The 19,301-nt window shown below is 39.2% G+C and overlaps 1 protein-coding gene across 1 annotated transcript in view; it reads right to left on the reverse strand.

Annotated features, from left to right (window-relative positions):
* The window catches only part of gli2a (GLI family zinc finger 2a), a 112,289-nt gene extending 98,765 nt beyond the window's left edge, over positions 1–13,524 (reverse strand). The window contains exons 1-2 of the mRNA XM_061286803.1: positions 13,293–13,524; positions 13,021–13,124 (exon numbers count right to left, since the gene is read on the reverse strand). The gene's annotated coding sequence lies outside the window, so the exon portion shown is untranslated. The remainder of the gene's footprint in view (positions 1–13,020; positions 13,125–13,292) is intronic.
* Positions 13,525–19,301: the final 5,777 nt, after the last annotated feature.

Raw genomic sequence — 19,301 nt, forward strand, 5'->3', positions numbered from 1 at the left:
CTTATTATTTATTATTTGTTATTACTCTTATTTATTGTTTGTGCCTTTTTGTTTATGATGTTTTTTACTTTTGCGCTATGCTTGCTGGCTCCGTTATTTATTGTGTTATCTGTTTATTTATTATTTATTCATCACTCTTACTATTGATTGTTAGAATTTTTGCCTTCTTGTTTTTATATTGTGTCGCGTACATGTATGTCTATCGTGTTATGTGTCTCGTCACCGTGGGATAGAGAAAAACGTAATTTCGGTCTCTTTGTGTGTTGTGACATGTGGAGAGATTGACAATAAAGCTGACTTTTTGACTTTTGAAAAGATTGTTGGTTAGTCAGAATTCAGAATTTTATTTTAATTTGTTGATTGTGATCTGAATTGTAATCCTACTCAATACTCTACCATTACCAAGCTCCACATTGCACTGTGATAAAGTTGTCGCCCTTGTATATCTGAATCCACAGTGTTGCTTGTATGTTTTAGACAAAATAGAGCTGTTTATGTACTATATACCCTCAAATTACTAACTCTGACCAGAATGAATGCCTTGCCTAAAGCTGCATAGTCATTTTATGAAAGCCCTTTAATTTACCTTACATTTGTTCTTCCTTCTTTAGTTCATGTTTAATATTTGCCATGACAGTTCTAAGCTGGTAACCAATTTGAAAACCACAATCAAAAACTTTGTTGGAAGGTTTACCACGTTGTAAATTGTATTCGTACCGGCTACCAACGTGATTCAACGACACTTTTTTTTAGCTAAAATTAGTGATTCAAACAGTCCCGCTGTACAGCTATCTCTCTTTGATGACTTATTCGTAAATTCTAGCGAATGCAGTGCAATGAGCAGTAGGCTTTACACGATCAGGATTGGAGCCGATCAATGATCAGCAAGTATAAGTGAGTAGGTGTTTTTTGTGGCTGCTTTTAAAACATGCAATAGAAAAAATAAACAACTAAATACAATAGTTGGAATTATTTTAATGAAGAACAACCTGTAACTCTTGCATGGCAGAATGAAGTTAATTAAAATTCTTAGGTTTAATGGTTCTCTTATCCTGTATGGGAAGACGTGGGCATGCATATCTTTGATGGCAGTGAGAGGTAGTCACATTAAGTGACAGCTGCATGTATATCTTATTTTGTTTCACAAATGTACATAAATCACACAACTATAAGTACTTTTGTATGTATTTTGTGCTTGTGATGTATGGTTATAATGTGTGCACTTTCAATTATGTTTTATTGTTTGTTTTATTGTTGTTGGTTTTTCTGATGATGTTTTATTGTTTGTTTTTATGATAGCAAACCTGCCTTAGGACAACGGATGAAATTTTACAACTATGCTAACGCCGGCATATTTATATTGATGTATTTACTGACGTATTGATCAATGTGCATTGTCCTAATCAAATGAATGAATGAATGAATGAATGAATGAATGAATGAATGAATGAATGTGGACAACTGAGTTACACTGAAATATGCAAGGGAAAAAAGCTATCATACATCAAAACTGTAGATTCTGACGACTGTATGTGGGCTTTGCCCTGTCCTTCTCAAATACTGGGCGCGTGTGTGACTCCACAAAACGTATTAATTAGGATACAATGTTATGCAGAGATGTACTTATTACAATTTTACAGAGAAATTATAAACTATATATTATAGTCCCTGGGGAGAGGTGGGGAGGTGCGAAATATTTTCTCCTTTTGGAGGGGGGGCATTACACAAAATAATTGAGAAGCACTGGCTCAAACCAACATTGAGTGATGTTTCCAAGCAAAAATACACAAACCACAAAAACAGCACCGCATGTGCTATGACAGTGACGACACTGCAATTACGTCTGCAGGAGTGGAGTGCGCAAGCGACATGATTTGAGCTTTCGATGACTGACATTACTAATATCGATTCTCAGACTTATATCATGATATTTTACATTACAGCTAGTCACAAAATGTGCATAAATTGTAAAACATCGGCCCATCCGATGTAGCCAATCAGATGAGTGTAAAGTCCAATGAGCAGGTAATGATGTAATGTAATAGGCATCTAAAACAGCAGCGAAAAGTCCCCCACGGATGAGTTCTCACCCCACCCTTGAGTCTAACCTTTCCTGCAAAGCAATATCCTGTAGTTGATCTCTTTGTCTCCCTGAACCAACTGAAAACAGATGTGTAACTCATAGTATTCTACCGCACAAAGAATGGACAAGGATGCACAGAGATGCAGATGTAAACGATTCTGAATCAAGTCACAAATTTCAGTGATTGATAACCGTTGCCTGTGGAACTAAAAATCATAACTTGGAAATGCCAAAGTGCAGCAGCCGTCAGTAAGCACGATGGCACTGTACACCTGAATAAAACCATTTATGGTTTACCAAGTCAAACAGTCAGTATTATTTTATAAATATTATTTTATATAAATAGGACATTAGCTGTGAAGTCCAGGAAAAAAACTGAATTCAACTGTTAAGTAACAAAAAAGAGCTTCCTTCATTCTCAATTACAGTCTGAAACCTTGACGTCGGCATAAAATGTTTGAATTGACGAAATCTTGACTATAGACTTCTTCAATTTATGAGTTAGAAGCTTGTGAATACCGGCAGCACAAGGTGCAGCTTCAAATCATATTCCTAGAATTGCACTTTTAGTCCATTGAAACAAATTATAAAGCCATTATTTGTTTATTTTTACTCCATGGTAATTGTAGTCAATACAACTATGATATGAACTTATATTATTTCTCGAGCTGTTCCATATGATACCATCTACTTACATTAACCCGTATTGATTTTCTTTTTACAAATTATACAAATTGGATGTCAAATTACGGTATTGCGTGAGAAGTACAAACGTACGTGTCTGCGTTCTGGCACGCGTATACTACATTCAGGTCAAAACATGTCTGACAGGAGAGCCCGAACATGTCAGTCTCTTGACAATGATTTTACACCGAAATTGGCAATAACCTATTGGCAACTGTTGTTGGTGGTTCATGGAAAATAATTGCAGTACATTAACAAAGAGGTGTACTCTTCGAAGAAAGTGCTAAGACCGAATCAAAGTAAACTGAGTCCAAACTGGAGCAGAAAATGCCCTTAACAAAACTGTATCCACAAATTTGTATGAGGTTTAACAAAGTGAACATGCTCTAAAGAATGTAACAGCTGACTTAACACTTAAATAACCCTTTGGTTGCGTGTTAACAGTTACATCTGTCACTGGTGCTACATTGCACACTACTGACTCAAGCTTGCTGAAACATTTGGCCCTAGTCATTCATCTTGATTGAGTGTAGTTCACACTCAATCCCAAACTTTCTCAGCTGTTAAAAAACAAAAGCAAAATCTTCTTTGTGTAAAAATCTTTTCTAGATGTCAGAAAGCTATATTTTTAGAATGCCTGACACCAGACAATTTCTCTCTCATGTATCACTTTAGTATTTACCCTTGTTATTGCAGTGAATTTATCACTCAGTTAGGAATTCTTGTGAGAGCTTTGGCTCAGCTGTTTCCACTCCCAAGTCAGATCTGAGGAGTTTGCTGACAGAGACATTTTAAAGTTTTTGGTATTGTATTGGTGGTCATCTGTGACAACAGTAACTGTGAGGCCACCAGGTGGAATCGACTGCAGTCATTTTAACTCATTTAGACGAGTATCATGCTGAGCTGGCTTGATATACACCAAGTTCTTTTTTACAACAAAATGAAAAGAATATAGTTTAAAAATACTTTGATCACAGCAATACAGTACATGTTAACTTTATTGTCATTGTATGAAAAACTGGTTCACATTCAAAGAGCACAGATGTGCAAATTTCAAAATATTCACATTAGGTGAAAATGTGATGTTTGATTTGCGTGGACTGTAAGTTCAGGATGTTTTCGTATTTGTTGGTGACAAGGTATCAACACAGTGTACATACCAGCCATCTTGTTGAAAACTCTATTAATCCTTATTACCGTATCGGCCCGAATATAAGACGGTGTTTTTTGCATTGAAATAAGACTGAAAAAGTGGGGGTCGTCTTACATTCGGGGACTAGACATTATACCCATTCACAACGCTAGATGGCGCCAGATATATTTAACGTGAATGCTGAACTTTCCAGGCGTACCCCTGTCAGGAAGAATAAAAATAGCGGTAGCACAAAGAAGACAAATAAAAAATAGCGGTAAGAAATAAAAGAGAAGAAAATAAGAGAAGAGATAACAGAAAATGGAGAAACTGTTAGAATGGTTCCTATGTAGATGTTAAAATGTTGGACAGTTACGTCCCCGTGCCTTAAGTCTCGTGTGAGTTACCTCAGCTTATCGCGGTTGTTGGAGCTTGTGCGCAGCGGTAAGTTAAAAGTAGCTGGTATCGACTGAGTGTGTTGCTGTGATCGTTTGCATCTTAGACACAAAGTGAGTATATACATTTCATTGTTGCTACTGTCTACTGTTGTGCCGTTTGTCCGATCGCGGTTTGTTTTGTGCGTCCACCGTTTGATTTATAGCTTCGGCGCGCTCCTTTACGTCATTGTACGAGTAGCCGTTACGCAGCGGCACGGCGACTAACGGTCGCCTGCAAATGTATTTTGTTGTCTCGATGACTTATGTTTGGTGTGTTGCCGAGAGTATTTCATTTATGGTTATTTTGTATAGTGGAACCGTTACGTCCAGTCAGTTATGTAATGTGTGCTGTCCTGTTGTGTGACGTCAGAGGTTTCTGTCTGTTGCAGAACCACACACCCCACACACACACACACGCACGCACGCACACACACACGCGCACACGCCCCCCCCCCCCCACCCTTCATACAATAATCACACCCACAAGAATCACATTCACACACCCAAAGACTCACCCATGTACACTACACACACCTGCTCTCACATCCTTACAACCAATATACCCTTTTGCCAGTTTGCCTGTAAGGCCCTATGAGCCACAGTGCCTGTTACTTTTTTGTCAATAATTCAGTAAAGCAATCAAAACTGAACCACGTCTTCCTTCCTGTGTACTGACCGACACCCGGGGGCAAAAAGAGCATAACCTTCCGAGCCAACCCCCTATACACTCCTCAGGCTCCCCAATAATAGCGGTAGCAGTTTGCATTATTTTATTGCAATGTTTTTCCTTATTCAGATTTACTTCAAGACAACAGTTACAGTTAGACTTCACTTTGATGGTTAATGCAGTTATTGCAATTTTGTTGTTTTATCACAGTAGATTGGTTTAATTACATTTCAAAAACCAGAAGCCATAACATGCTTTTTCTCTTAAATATATTCCATCCATCCATCCATTTTCTGAACCGCTTAGGCCCCACGGGGGTCGCGGGGGCGCTGGAGCCTATCCCAGCCGTCATCGGGCAGTAGGCGGGGGACACCCTGAACCGGTTGCCAGCCAATCGCAGGGCACACAGAGACAAACAACCATTTGCACTCACACTCATACCTAGGGACAATTTGGAGTCTTCAATCAGCCTACCAAGCATGTTTTTGGGATGTGGGAGGAAACCGGAGTGCCCAGAGAAAACCCACGCGGGCCCGGGGAGAACATGCAAACTCCACACAGGGAGGGCCGGAGGTGGAATCGAACCCGCACCCTCCTAACTGTGAGGCGGACGTGCTACCCAGTGCCCCACCGAGCCGCCTTCCTTAAATATATCGTTATATTAATTTGTTTCAGATGTACTGTAATTATTTTCTGTATAAAAATTAATTTTGGTGTTCAAAAAGTATTTTTTCAAACTTGAGTCTTGAAAAAGAGGAGGTCGTCTTATAATCAGGGTCCTCTTATATTCGGGCCAATAAGGTAATTCAAAGATACAAAAAACTACACATAGTAGCTGGCTTTGACACTTGAATTATGTCTTGAGCAATGTCTAATATGTATTTTGGATCTAGGCTTTTATTTGGTTTGGCTGTAATGTGTAGTTTTATTTTCCTTTTTGCAGGATCACAGCTATAATTATTTACTTTAATTCTGATGGGGTTTTTTATTCACGGGCCTCTTTCTGCAATTTATTGGGCTAAATCTGGGACCTCAGATAATAATTTTGTGCCATCTCATGTTTAAATGTGCAGTATGACAAAGTTTCTTGATTCATTGAATTAATACGAAATAAGACGCATAATTTAAAATAAGCATAATTTAATTTAGCCTTTTTGCAAGTTAGATTTTTTCCTTTAATAGAGCTGTTTGAAAACAATAAATACACATAAATAAAATAAAGACACCATTCACCTCTGAGCAAAAGACAGCATTTAGGTCTACCATTGTCCATGTTTTCCTTGGAATGTTCTTTGAGATCAATTTTTGTCACTTCTAAGTTGTGCCAGAAATTCTTACATGTGAAACAACAGAGATAAATCATGTAACATTCATTCAACATCTCCCAATGAAGTTCTAGCCCAGTGGTGGGCAAACTACGGCCCGCGGGCCACATCCGGCCCACGGGACCGTTTAATCCGGCCCGCCAACCCTGAATAAATTGTATTATTAAACTTTTCTTTTGGTCATTTTGCGTGCAATGACTGCGTTTCCCCAGTAGATGGGGAAGATTTACTACCGGAAGCCGTGTCAGAAAGCTCGGTGCACTCTCACAAGTGTGTGTACGTACTCAGTAGTACGGACATGGCGCACTCGCGCTCTATTTGTATCAGTTCCGACTTTAGAGCGTGGGCTGTGACGACAGCATTCTTGTAATTCGCGCGCTGAGCCTTCAAATACAGTTTTACGCTAAAGCCACCCACAAACCTTCCCCTGTAATCTTTCTATTAAAATGAGTCGTCCAAGGAAAAGCAAGGTGGACACAGTGCCGAGTGGTTAAAAAAGAGTGGCCAATTTGGCTCGACGTACGCGACGTGACGTTCAGCCACATGAACATCAACATCAACCCGTCACAGATCGGATCTCTCCTAAGGATTGCCACAACAAATTTTACTCCAGACTATGACGCACTAGCAAAAAAGGGAGACCAACAACACTGTTCCCACTGAAAATGAAGGGGAGGCTCTCAAGTTTGTTGTAAAAAAATGCATTTTGAATATGATTTGTACACATAGCAGGGATTGAAACTAGCGACCATTCTCATTTTCAAACAATGCAGTATGCTCAAGAATATTGATGCACCACCTGTTTGCGACTAATCTTAAACTGTAAAATTCTTAAGGGTTACTTTAAGGAAGTGTTTCCCGTTTCCTCACCTCTGTTACCAGGTGTTTGTGAGTTAAAACTCTGCTCTGATTTTCAGATACCCCTCACCGTGTTGCCGTTTTGATTACCGGTACTTTATTTGGATGTATGCTTTCACCGATTCTTCAAGATGATATTTGGTCAGAATGTTTGCCGTTTGATGTGATCTCATAAGATAAACATCTTTCATAAATCTGACTGGCAGGCGCTGAACTGATGGAAATTCGTAAATATTTTTAAATTATTCGTAATAACAGTGTGATTTAATGAGAATCACTGATAGTAGTTTTTTGGTGACATTTTTTTTTTAATTCTGTTAATAAATGCATTTGTTTTCAAAAAGCTTTTTTTGAATTGCCATGCTTTACTACCTACTAAAGGCCAAAATATTTTATGCAATGACCTTTACAGGTCGCTTATATTACTTCACACAAACACTACGTCCATCTGCTTCTGGTTCGGCCCTCCGGTCCAAATTTAGAACCCGGTTCGGCCCGCGAGTCAAAAAGTTTGCCCACCCTTGTTCTAGCCTCACATAAGCAAATCTCATTTGCCTCGAAGCAGGGAGACAAGATAACTCCAGCAACAGTCATGTTTTTAGGATGGAAGCTAAAGTCTGAGGACTTGGTCGCTAAAGACAACCACATGTCTACTGTACATCCAAGTGTAACTATAGCTCTCTCATCTCTAGTCTCGAGCATCCATCCAAGAGGCGTCTGTGGCCTGGCACGTCATCAGTAAAAATTTGAATATAGTCTCTCCCAACATATAGATGCACTACAGAAATAAATCCCATCTGTACAGCTCCTAAGGCTGCATTCTGGCTGTTTCAATGAAAGGCCTCAGTATAAATCATAACTCATGCATATGGCTTTTGGCATTTTGTTGTCAAACACTTAAGGAAAGGCCCCAGTCTCTTCTACTGCATCAGATTGAGTATGAGTGAATATGTTGGAGGCGCCACACAATAGTGTGTTTGTGTGTGACTAATATGTACACATCACACATGAACCGATTTCATTTCAGAATATTCCCACATCAGACATCGACTAGGGCTCGGCGATATGACAGAAAAGTACATCACGATATAAGTATTTCATATTGGCCGATAGATATTGATTTTTTAATTAATGATTGACAAATAAGGCTAACTTTTGCTCATTTGATCATTGATTTATTTTATTTTAACATATAATACAACACAACTATGGAAAAGTCAAATAAATTGGTCAATATAAAGAATAAATAAAGAATAAACAAATTCCTTGCCAACAACAAATATCACAAAAATAGTATCTAGCAGGGCTGTGGACTCGGTCGGATTTTTGCACCGAGTCCGAGTCCGGCCTCTTGACCACGAGTCCGAGTCCGACTGTCCATTTTTTCTGTTAATTCATGTGACTGCTTAGTCTTTATTCAAGGCTAATTTAGATCAAAATCTAAATAATTACAACAGTTTTGTGATGGCTTTGTCTTTATTAAACATATAAACAAATACAATAAACAGATAAATTCAAGTTTTAATCATTAATTACACCATTATAGCTCAGACATTTATCTAAACACAAATAATTAGTGACAACCCCACAACTATCGAAACACATCAATGATATAAGCTGTGTGACATAATCGTCCTCGACATTGGTACATAATGTAAACATTAGCCGAAGTGCAACTCAACGTGGCCGCATTGATCGGAACTTACGCTCCGTTTCCCCCCCAAATCTAGAGGCAAAACATTGTTCTCTCGCTGCTCCCGGGTTCTTCCATCTTGGCTGCGCGCGGGGCATTGTGGGTCTTGTACGTGCACGCACGCAGGCAGGCGGGCGCGCACGCAACAACTAAATTTGTCTTCATAACAAGCAAGCAGGGCTGTGGACAGTATTCCTATGCGCATTCTCAGCAGCATCATGTAAATAAAATTGAACGTATTTTTTTTTATCGTTGGACTCGGTGGACTCGGTCAAAATCAGCACCGAATCCGAGTCCGGCAAAAATGACCGAGTCCGACCGAGTCCGAGTCCCCGAGTCCGAGTCCACAGCCCTGGTATCTAGCACTGTATTTAACATCCATATTGCATATCACATGTTTTTCCAATATCATGCAACCCTAATTTGTACGTAAAATATGAATTGTGAGGACAATGCAAAGTCTGGCCGGTGTGTAATGAATTTTCTATGCTGTCAGTGTAAGACTAACATTAGCAGAGTAGAGCCACAGTGACTAACTTTGTGGGAGAAAATGACTAACAAGTTCACTTAATTAGTAGATGGTAAACTATTAATTCACATCCAACAGATTATGAAAAAAAGTCTGCTAACCGGAATTCAACTCATGTTATGAAATCAGCAACATATTTATGTTCCATGACATCAAGCTTTCTTGTTTGCTTTTATTGAGCAAATGCTTCTTTTTAACTTGCGGGAACAAAACAATTGAGATATAAAATCTGAACAATACATATAAATGTTATTGATTAGATTTACCCCCTATTTTGAAAGAGGACAAGGACCTAAGAACACTTTCCATTGTCCATTGTCCGAAGAGTTAATCTTGTGTTGAGATAATGAAATGTGTCTTACCATCCCCCTTTGACGAACTACCTGACCTCCCATGACCTGGGCAGGATTTCCCCAAAAGACTTTTAGAGCTGCAGTCATCATTGTTCTTTTGTAAGCCAATAGACAATGATGAGGTTGCTGATGAAATTGCGTTAATTCAACACGCAAGTACAGAGAGTTTGCGCAAATTTTGGTCAGCACCTGCGGTTCAGACCCTTTTAGTTTATTGTGATGACACAATGCTTCATATGCTGTATAAAAAAAAAAAACGTTATCGTCATGACATTTTTCCTGATTACCTTTTTTGTGGTGGTTTTGAATTAAGTACACAGCTTAGCTTGTCAAATGCACACTACCCTTCAGTTAGAGACAATGTATTCCAAGGACCTTTTTTCACCCATTATTGCTATTTTCCTGGCAGTGGTACAATGCTGTCGGATCTCAGTTTCTCTTCCGGGGCTGGAGTGCTCTCTCATCACTGCTCTAGGGTAATGAGGTGGAAGTAGGAGAGGGTTAAATGTGTTCAACCTCACTCTCTACCTCAAGTCTCCCCATCCAGGATATGATGGGTGTCTATTTAACTTCACACTTGAGGAAGAATGAGAAGCACTTCTTGAGGAGAGTGAAACAACAGGCGCTAAAACAAGCAAGGCTTGTCCATTGCTGTCCACATGCCAAAAGCAAAGGGGACAGAATTCAGTGAAGTGCTCTACAGATGAATGTAAGCAACAATCTCCTGCTCACTCTTCCACTTTCCTCCCTAGCTTAACTCCAGACTTAAGAGTCGACTGTGATGGATTCTTCTTGTCACTCTCCTTGTGGTCATCCCAGGCTCGTTGGTTTGCTCCTGTACATGTATATACATGTGGTGCTCCGTCTTGTCTATACTGTATTTTAAACTCATAAAATGTTTACTAACTATGTGGCTTTAGTTTTTCTCAATGAATGATGATGAAAGATTCTCAATGAATGTTTTATATCAGTCATCATGGTTTGTAAAAATGAAACTGTAGCTCACAAATGCCCAAATGTTAGATTTTCACACAAAGGCGCTTCCTAATTAACTTGTGCTCTGAATATAGAACTCAGCCAGTTGCATTAACCTTCAAGGCAACAACTAATGTTTAAACTTTTGTAATTTAAACAAATAAAGGAAACTAGAAAAACGATTCTATACCAAATGTTTCCACCCTACAACTACTAAAAAAAACGAACAACAGACTTTACCTCTGTAAAACTGAAGTTGGAGGGAAAAAGGTGGAAATGACCTGCATTTCTATGCGTAAAATGTCACTGCAAATAATTTTACAACAAACCACGGAGGCCTCAACAACTCTACATGAGCTGTATTTTTATGCAATGGTCACTGAATGGCTTCATTGGTAGAGCACCGTGACTTAACTCAATGAGGTAAGTAGAAGATAGACATGGGTTGGGTTTGAACGCCTTCTCCTTCCTTCTCCTTTTGAGGTCACTCAGCAGGAGTGGGTGGTTGTAGTAAAAGAGGGTGCTCCTCCCCCACCTAGAGTCACATAGTGTTCACCCGCTCCTCTAACCCTCCTCTCTATCCCTGTACGCTAGACTTCATCGGTATTTGCTTTAAAAAAAAAGTGGTTCCGCCTCCTCTCACTTGTCTTCAACTGGCACATAGGCTCATAACAAGCAGAGCCTCCATACCTTTTTCCCCCAAAATAGACAAGAAAATGGAGTTGATCAATACAGCGTGATATGTGTAAAGCACTGATGTGTGAAAATAGGGGCTACGGCAACATACAGTACATACACATCCAATGCGCACGCACGCACACACGCACACACACACACACACACACACATAAAAAGGCTGGCCTGCAAAGATGAAAGTGACATGACCACTATAGGCCTCTGAACGCTGCAGAGCAGAGCCCCCAAACTGAGACTGAATGAGCTGAATAGGCTCAGCCATTCTTTACTCCTTTCACTCCCAGTAGGCTTTAACTGCTGGAACCCTTCATTCCTCACAATAGGCAAATGCACTAAAACTCTTTTTTTCACTCATGCAAATCACCTCGGCCCTGACTAGGGATGTCATCATGTGAAGTGGAAAACACACATTCTCTTGATTTAAAAAAAGTCGCATATACTAAGTTATGTAATGGTAGGTTACGTTTTTTTAATTGCATTTCCATTGACTGTTTATTTAATTATTATTACTAGTATTAGCTGGAAATGTTGTGCCAAAGCTGGTTTTCTTGAGGGGAATGGTACAGCTGCGTATGGAAAACAGTAAAAAATACTTTTTTTTCCCAGAAACTACTTCCAAACTTTATGAGAAATGTCTTGAGAACACAAGGAAATTATTTTCAGTACGATGTAGCCAATCGTGTTCAGATGGTTTCTTTATATGTGAGCAGTCTGATTGAAACCCATATGTTAAATGCCTTAAAATACATTTTAAATATTAAATAACTTGACATTTACATCTAGATAAAAACTGAAAGCCATAAGCCCAAAGATGAGTTTGAAGGTCATTAAGCAGTGCCTAAGAGATAATAGTAAAGCCAACAGCAAATATAAGGTGCTAAAGGGGCCCACAAAGACGTCAAGTGTTTGTTGACTGCTCAGGCTGAAGAGCAAACAGTAAACTTTGAATCTTTCAACAATAAGTAAGTACATATCCTACAGCTCTGTGATGCAGTATGTGTTGCTGCTACTGCATTCCCCACACACTGATGTTTATTTATTTTTGGCTTAGTAGCGTTGGGATTAGGGACTGTGATAATATTATTACTCTTATTCTTTTTCATGCCAACTTACTAAAAAACTTTGAATGACACTTCTTCTTTTAGGAGGCTTTAATATTATAACATAGATGATGAAAACTTGCAGTAAACGTTCCCATTTGAGTGGAAACAAGTGTAACCGTTTTCATTTTTGTAATTTAAATTACACTACATGCGGGCATTGGCGCCGACATTTCTGATCACATCTTTTCTCATATGGATCAAGTTGCAAACGAAATGTTTGTGGGATTCCGGTGTCAGATAAGTTCAAAGTGCAAAAAAAAAAAAAAGATGTGAAGCTGCATTCCCCATCTGCCGTCGAGACGAAAAAGAACGAGTATTATGGTGTATAGAGTGTATGAGGATGGCACCTAGCAGCAGAACACTTTCTAACTATTTGAAATGTGAATACATGCGCAAAAGACGTAATCGCGACAAAAGAAAGCAACGTGAAAGTGACTTCATTTCAAGATATGCTGCTGTCAGCATCACTACAAACTTTTCCTTACCTCCACCGTCGTTATCTTTTCACTTTGAAGCTGTTGCGCTCCCTCTTCTTTTTGTCCGATGTTAACTTTGACTGTCCGATTGCTCCGGGAATCCAGTCCCACAGCTGAAAGAATAAACACGGCGCTAACTGGCGTCTTCGAGTGTGACGCCAAACTCCATGTACAAAGTTTCGGAGAAGTTTTTAACCACAGCAAAAATGTGCAGCCTTCCTCAAAGCGGAACAGAAGAAGTCGTGTTCAACTTTTTCTTCCAAGCCATCCTCTCCCCTCACCAAAAAGATGCCCTCGCTCTTTGCTCCTTTCCGCCAACAGTCGCGAGCGTTTTGGTCAAAGTTAGCAGGAGCAAAATTAACTTAGATGGGGTTTTGCGGACAGTTGCTGCGAGGACATGCGGTGGTGTTGAGATCATCAGGGCTGCTGGTCTGTTTTCAATCCGACCCCCTTCGCTCCCTCCGCTTCGGCTACCTCCTCCTTCTCCTCTTCCTCCTACTCCTCTTCTCCTCTCCCTCCCCATGCTCCCTGGTGAGTTGGGACATTTGCTGCACCAGATGGGCCGGGCTAATTCAACCAAGCAGTTGCAGACTTGACAAGGAACGAGTTAGATAAAGTTACATATTGTTAAAATTTTTAAAAGCGCCTCGCTTGGTTATATCAGAAATTGCAAAGTAGACACTAAATGCACGTTGTAAAGTAATTCCGATCCAATTATCACTGATATTGAAATGGTTGCTGAAAATACAATATATATATATATATATATATATATATATATATATATATATATATATATATATATATATATATATATATATATATATATATATATATATATATATATATATATATATATATATATATATATATATATATATATATATATATATATATATATATATATATATATATATATAAAAAACGCATACATACACGCACCGTATTCCCATTTTCACTTTTGCGCAGCGGTAAGTTAAAGGTTGCTGGTATCGACTGAGTATATTGCTGCGATCGTGTTGTCCGATCGCGGTTTGCTTAGTGTGCTCGCCGTTTGATTGACACCTCCGGCGCGCTCATAATCGACTGAGTATGTTGCTGTGATCGTGTGCGTCTTTGACACAAAGTGAGTATATACTACATTTCATTGTTACCACTGTCCACTGTTGTGCCGTTTGTCCGATCGCGGTTTGCTTTGTGTGCGCGCCGTTTGATTGACAGCTCCGGCGCGCTCCTTTAAGTTTGCCTCGCATCGTACGAGTAGCCGTTACGCAGCACCACGGCGACTAACGGTCACCAGCAAATGTATTTTGTTGTCTCGATCGATGACTTATGTTTATGTCTTATGACTTATGTCTATTTATTTAAATAAAGAATTCTTATGAAAATCAGTTTGACTTTAAAATGTTTACTAAATTGTTTAAGAATACAAAAAGCATTTAAAAGTACAATATACTGTGTTTAAAAATACAATAAAATACAATAAAGGTTCATAAAAGTCTTTTATAGATATTGTAACAATATATTTTCTCTACATCGCCTGGAACCAATTATCCGCGATAAACGAGGGACTACATATACATAATGTCACGGATCGGATGGAGCAGGGCGACCAAATGCAGCTTGGACCAGGGTTTATTGAAGGGAACTCAAAAGGCAAACTGATAACATCACAGACTGACCGACAGGGATGGCAAACAGAAACAGACTCGGTAAAGACAGGAACCAAAAAGACATCAAGACAACCATGATCCGACAGGGTGTGAGAGGCAGACAGGACTTACCGTTTTTTTCCGTGTATAGTGCGCCCCCATGTATAGTACGCACCCCTAACAATGGCATGCTGATGCTGGAAAAAAGCTTGTACCCATGTATAATACGCACCCAATTTTTATGAATTTTTAAAAAAAAAATTTAAATTTTTTTTAAATTTTTTTTTTTTTAAGTCCCAAAGATCGTCACACACGCAGGGAGGCAATGGGTCCCATTTTTAAAGTCTTTGGTATGGTCTTAACTAGGCTGGATGTCATTTTTTTTGTTGGCGTTGATTTCTCCGACTGCCCCTAAACGCACCACCGCGCTCCGTGCGCAGGGGAATGAGGCGGCTCTGTATGGGAGATACGTTGAAGAGGAATAAAAACAACCTTGGAAACCAAAACTTGCCCCTCGTCGTGACTCGGAGCCGCAACAAATGTTTCGGATTTGTGTAGGGTACATTGTGACAGACGGCAAACTAGCAGGTGATCGAGCGAGCGTCTGATACAAGAGCATTGCGGTCGTATGGAGCGTGTTTGAAATGAACAGCAGAGACGAAAGGAACAAGGCAAAGTGTTGTGAAATAAAATATTACCTGTAATACGCATTTTGTTATTTGCTGATTGAAACTGCTAATTAAACTGTGAATTGAAACTAATAGGTGGAGAACTGAACTCTCGCTCTTTATATAGCTGACGTGTCTTGCGCAACCGTTCTGCGCATCTGTAATGGCGGCCTCCGTATGACGTCCGGTCCGCGATGGAGATTAAAAAACAAACAATATTTGACAATAACACACCATCGAGGATTGCACCATCGCATCAAACGATGTGTCGTCAATTATGAATTTTACTAAGTGTGTTGGGCAGGATGGCTGAATGCGATGCGCGATTGACAACAAACAAGAAGAAAGGTGAGTTTTATTTCGGGGGAGATTTGTCATGTCTCGTCCCCAGTTTTGCTATGTGTCTAGGTTGCCATAGTTTCTGTTCGTGTCACCCCGCTCTTCCTGTGTCACCTCAATCGATGTAACGTGTTTTGTATTTAAGTCCTGTCTGCCCCTCGCTCACCGTTGGATCATTGCATGTGTTACTGTCATTCTGTTCCTGTCTTTGGTAATGTCACCCTGTCTTTTTGTTCCACGACTTTGTCGGTCAGTCCTGTTGTTGGTTTTGTTGTACCATGACTTTATTTAAAAAAAAAAAAATTAAATTTTTTTTTCTTTGTACCCATGTATAATACGCACCCCAGATTTTAGGACAATAAATTAGTAAAATATTGCGCACTATACACGGAAAAAAACGGTAGTATATACACGACAGGTAACAAGAGGCAGGTGAGAATAATCAAACTAATCATGGGCCCACAGGAGGGGAGGGGCGAGCACACAGACAGAAACCATGACAACAGACACATAGTCGAACGGCTGGGGACGAGACGTGACACATAGGATACCGTTTTTTTCCATGAATAATGTGCCCCCATGTATAATACGCACCCTAAAAATGGCATGTTGATGCTGGAAAAAAGTCTGTACCCATGTATAATACGCACCCAAATTTTGACTCCTACCTAAGTCCGTAAACGTAAAATTATTTCAGAAAAAAGATCATCTTTGGGAACAACCGGATGTTATTATGCCGGTCAGTATCACTGTGCATGCGCTAGCAAACTCAATAGCGAAGAAATGTTTCGGATTTGTGTACTGTAGTAATAGGTTTGCTATTGTGACAGCAAACGAGCAGGTGATCGAGCAAGCGTCTGGTACGAGAGCAATGTGTTTGTATGGAGCGTGTTTGAAGTGAAGAAGTGAACAGCAGAGAAGAAAGCGCATCTGTAATGGCGGCCTCCGTATGATATCCGGATAAAAAAATAAATAAAATTGTACCCATGTATAATGCGCACCCCAATTTTAGGACAATACATTTAAATTGTTACATTTTGCGCATTATACATGGAAAAAAACGGTATTATATATATGGACATGAAGTGTGTGTGTGTGTGTATAGTGTATATATATATATATATATATATATATATATATATATATATACCGTATTGGCCCGAATATAAGCCAACCCCTATTATAAGACGACCCCCTCTTTTTCAAGACTCAAGTACTCAAGTACTTTTGACTCAAGTTTGAAAAAATACTTTTTGAACACAATATACACAATATATTCCAGTGAAAAAGCATGATATTTTGCCTCATTCAAATCATACAAAAACTGTCTATCACATCTTAATATCTGAACATTTAAATATGTAAACTAAAGTGCAATACCATTTGTAAAAGAATGGCTTCTGGTTTTTGAAATGTAAATAAACCAATCTACTGTGATAAAACAACAAAATTGCAACAACTGCATTAACCATCAAAGTGAAGTCTAACTGTAACTGTAGTCTTGAAACAAATCTGGATAAGGAAAAACATTGCAATAAAATAATGCAAACTGCTCCCGCTATTGTTGGGGAACCTGAGGACTGTTTCGGGGGTTGGCTCGGATGATTATGCTCTTTTCGCCCCCGGGTGTCGGTCAGAACACAGGAGGGAAGATGTGGTTCAGTTTTGATTGCTTTACTGAATTATTGGCAAAAAGTAATAATGAATAACCATAAATGAAATACTCTCTGCAACACACCAAACATAAGTCATCGATCGAGACAACAAAATACATTTGCTGGCGAACGTTAGTCGCCATGGCTCTGCGTAACGGCTATTCGATTATGAGCACACTGGAAGTGTCAATCAAACGGCGAGCACAGGAAGCAAACCCCGATCGGACAACACGATCACAGCAACATACTCAGTCGATACCAACCACCTTTAACTTACCGCTGCGCACAAGTAAAAATGGGTATAATGTCTAGACCCCGAATGTAAGGCGACCTCCACTTTTTCAGTCTTATTTCAATGCAAAAAAACATAAGGCAAAAAAACATAAGGTATGTATATATATATATATATATATATATTATATATATATCTTAATATATAAATATATATATATACATATATAAATATATGTATATATTAGGGGTGTAAATCGCGGGTTTTGTCACGATACGATATAATATCGATATAAAGAACTACGATACGATATTTGCCGATATCTTAAAGCCTGCTGCGATTCATTCACGATATATCGCGATATAGTGCTCTACGATCGATTTTTTTTTTTTTTAATAAAAAATATAGAACAATATCCTGATTTACAACAATTCATACGCAAAATCAACAAGGTACTGCAAACTCTTTATTTAGGAAATTACAAGAGTATTGTAGTATACAAATTGCTTACTTTAACACTGAACTTTGATGTCGTGTTTTTTCTTTAAATGTGCGGCGAGATTTGTGCTCCCTGAATATTTGATCACCGCATGGCAGGATTTACAAACTGCACGTGTCTTGTCCGTTGAGCCATCTTTTCTTTGGAATCCAAAGTGCTTCCAAACGAATGACTTGAAGCCTAAAGGGGAGCCAATTTCCTCGTCTTTTTGGACACTAGCCATAGCACCAGCCCAGGAGCCGCGTACTAGTTGTCGACTCCCCTTTCACGTGCAGCAACGCCGCGCACTGCTCCCTGCTCCCGGAAAGAGGAAGCAAGCAACAATGAACTGGATTTCAAAATAAAGTCGCGTCTAATGTCCGAGGTCAAACACGGCGATATAAATCGATGTTTACCTTTAGCATCGATGCCAATAAATCGTAGAGCATAATATCGATTAATCGACGTGTATCGATGTATCGTTACACCCCTAGTATATATATATATATATATATATACACACACACATACACACACATACGTATACACACACACATATGCATACTCTATTTTCAGTATACAAATTTTTATAAGGAGGTTGTCTTATTGTGCGCACTAACTCATTTAATTTCAGAGAATGTCCACGTAACATTGACAATTATCTTGTGTCGTAAGTTGGTCAGCTCACGGGATTCAAAGAGGTAGATTTCCTGCACTCAGCTTTCCTCCTAGGTCCTGAAAATCAGCTTTTTAGGTTATTTGTTGAGTCAGTTATTTTTGCCCTCCGATTAACTTGTGGTCAAAGTCAGTAGGCTCCTACTCATCTGCAAGTGCTCACCTTAATGAGGACAAGTGGATCAGTGTTTTATTTTTATGCTCTGCTCAGACCCATAAACGAGAGAACATACATCCATTCATTAGGGTGACAGGTGAGCTGGGGCCTTTCCCACCTGATTTTGGGGGAGAGGCGGTCGGGATACACCTGCAGGGCACATAGTAGATAATTATTCACATTCACGTGTGGCAGTGACAATATAGACTCAACGTGTACGTATATGTTTTTAGACTGTAGGAAGCAGCCGGAGTGCCTCCACTAAATAAACAAATAATGGAAAATTATTCTACACCCACCATCTCTTTAAACGATATTGTATAAATGAAAAAAACTCCCACTTTTTCAATTTTACTTTCTAAAGACCTGTCGAAGAACCACAAGAAACAGTGGTTGACTGGTTAGCACATTAGCCTCGCAGTGGTTCAAATCCA

This window comes from Syngnathus typhle, linkage group LG9 (assembly GCF_033458585.1).
Source record: "Syngnathus typhle isolate RoL2023-S1 ecotype Sweden linkage group LG9, RoL_Styp_1.0, whole genome shotgun sequence".
NCBI classification, from domain to species: domain Eukaryota; kingdom Metazoa; phylum Chordata; class Actinopteri; order Syngnathiformes; family Syngnathidae; genus Syngnathus; species Syngnathus typhle.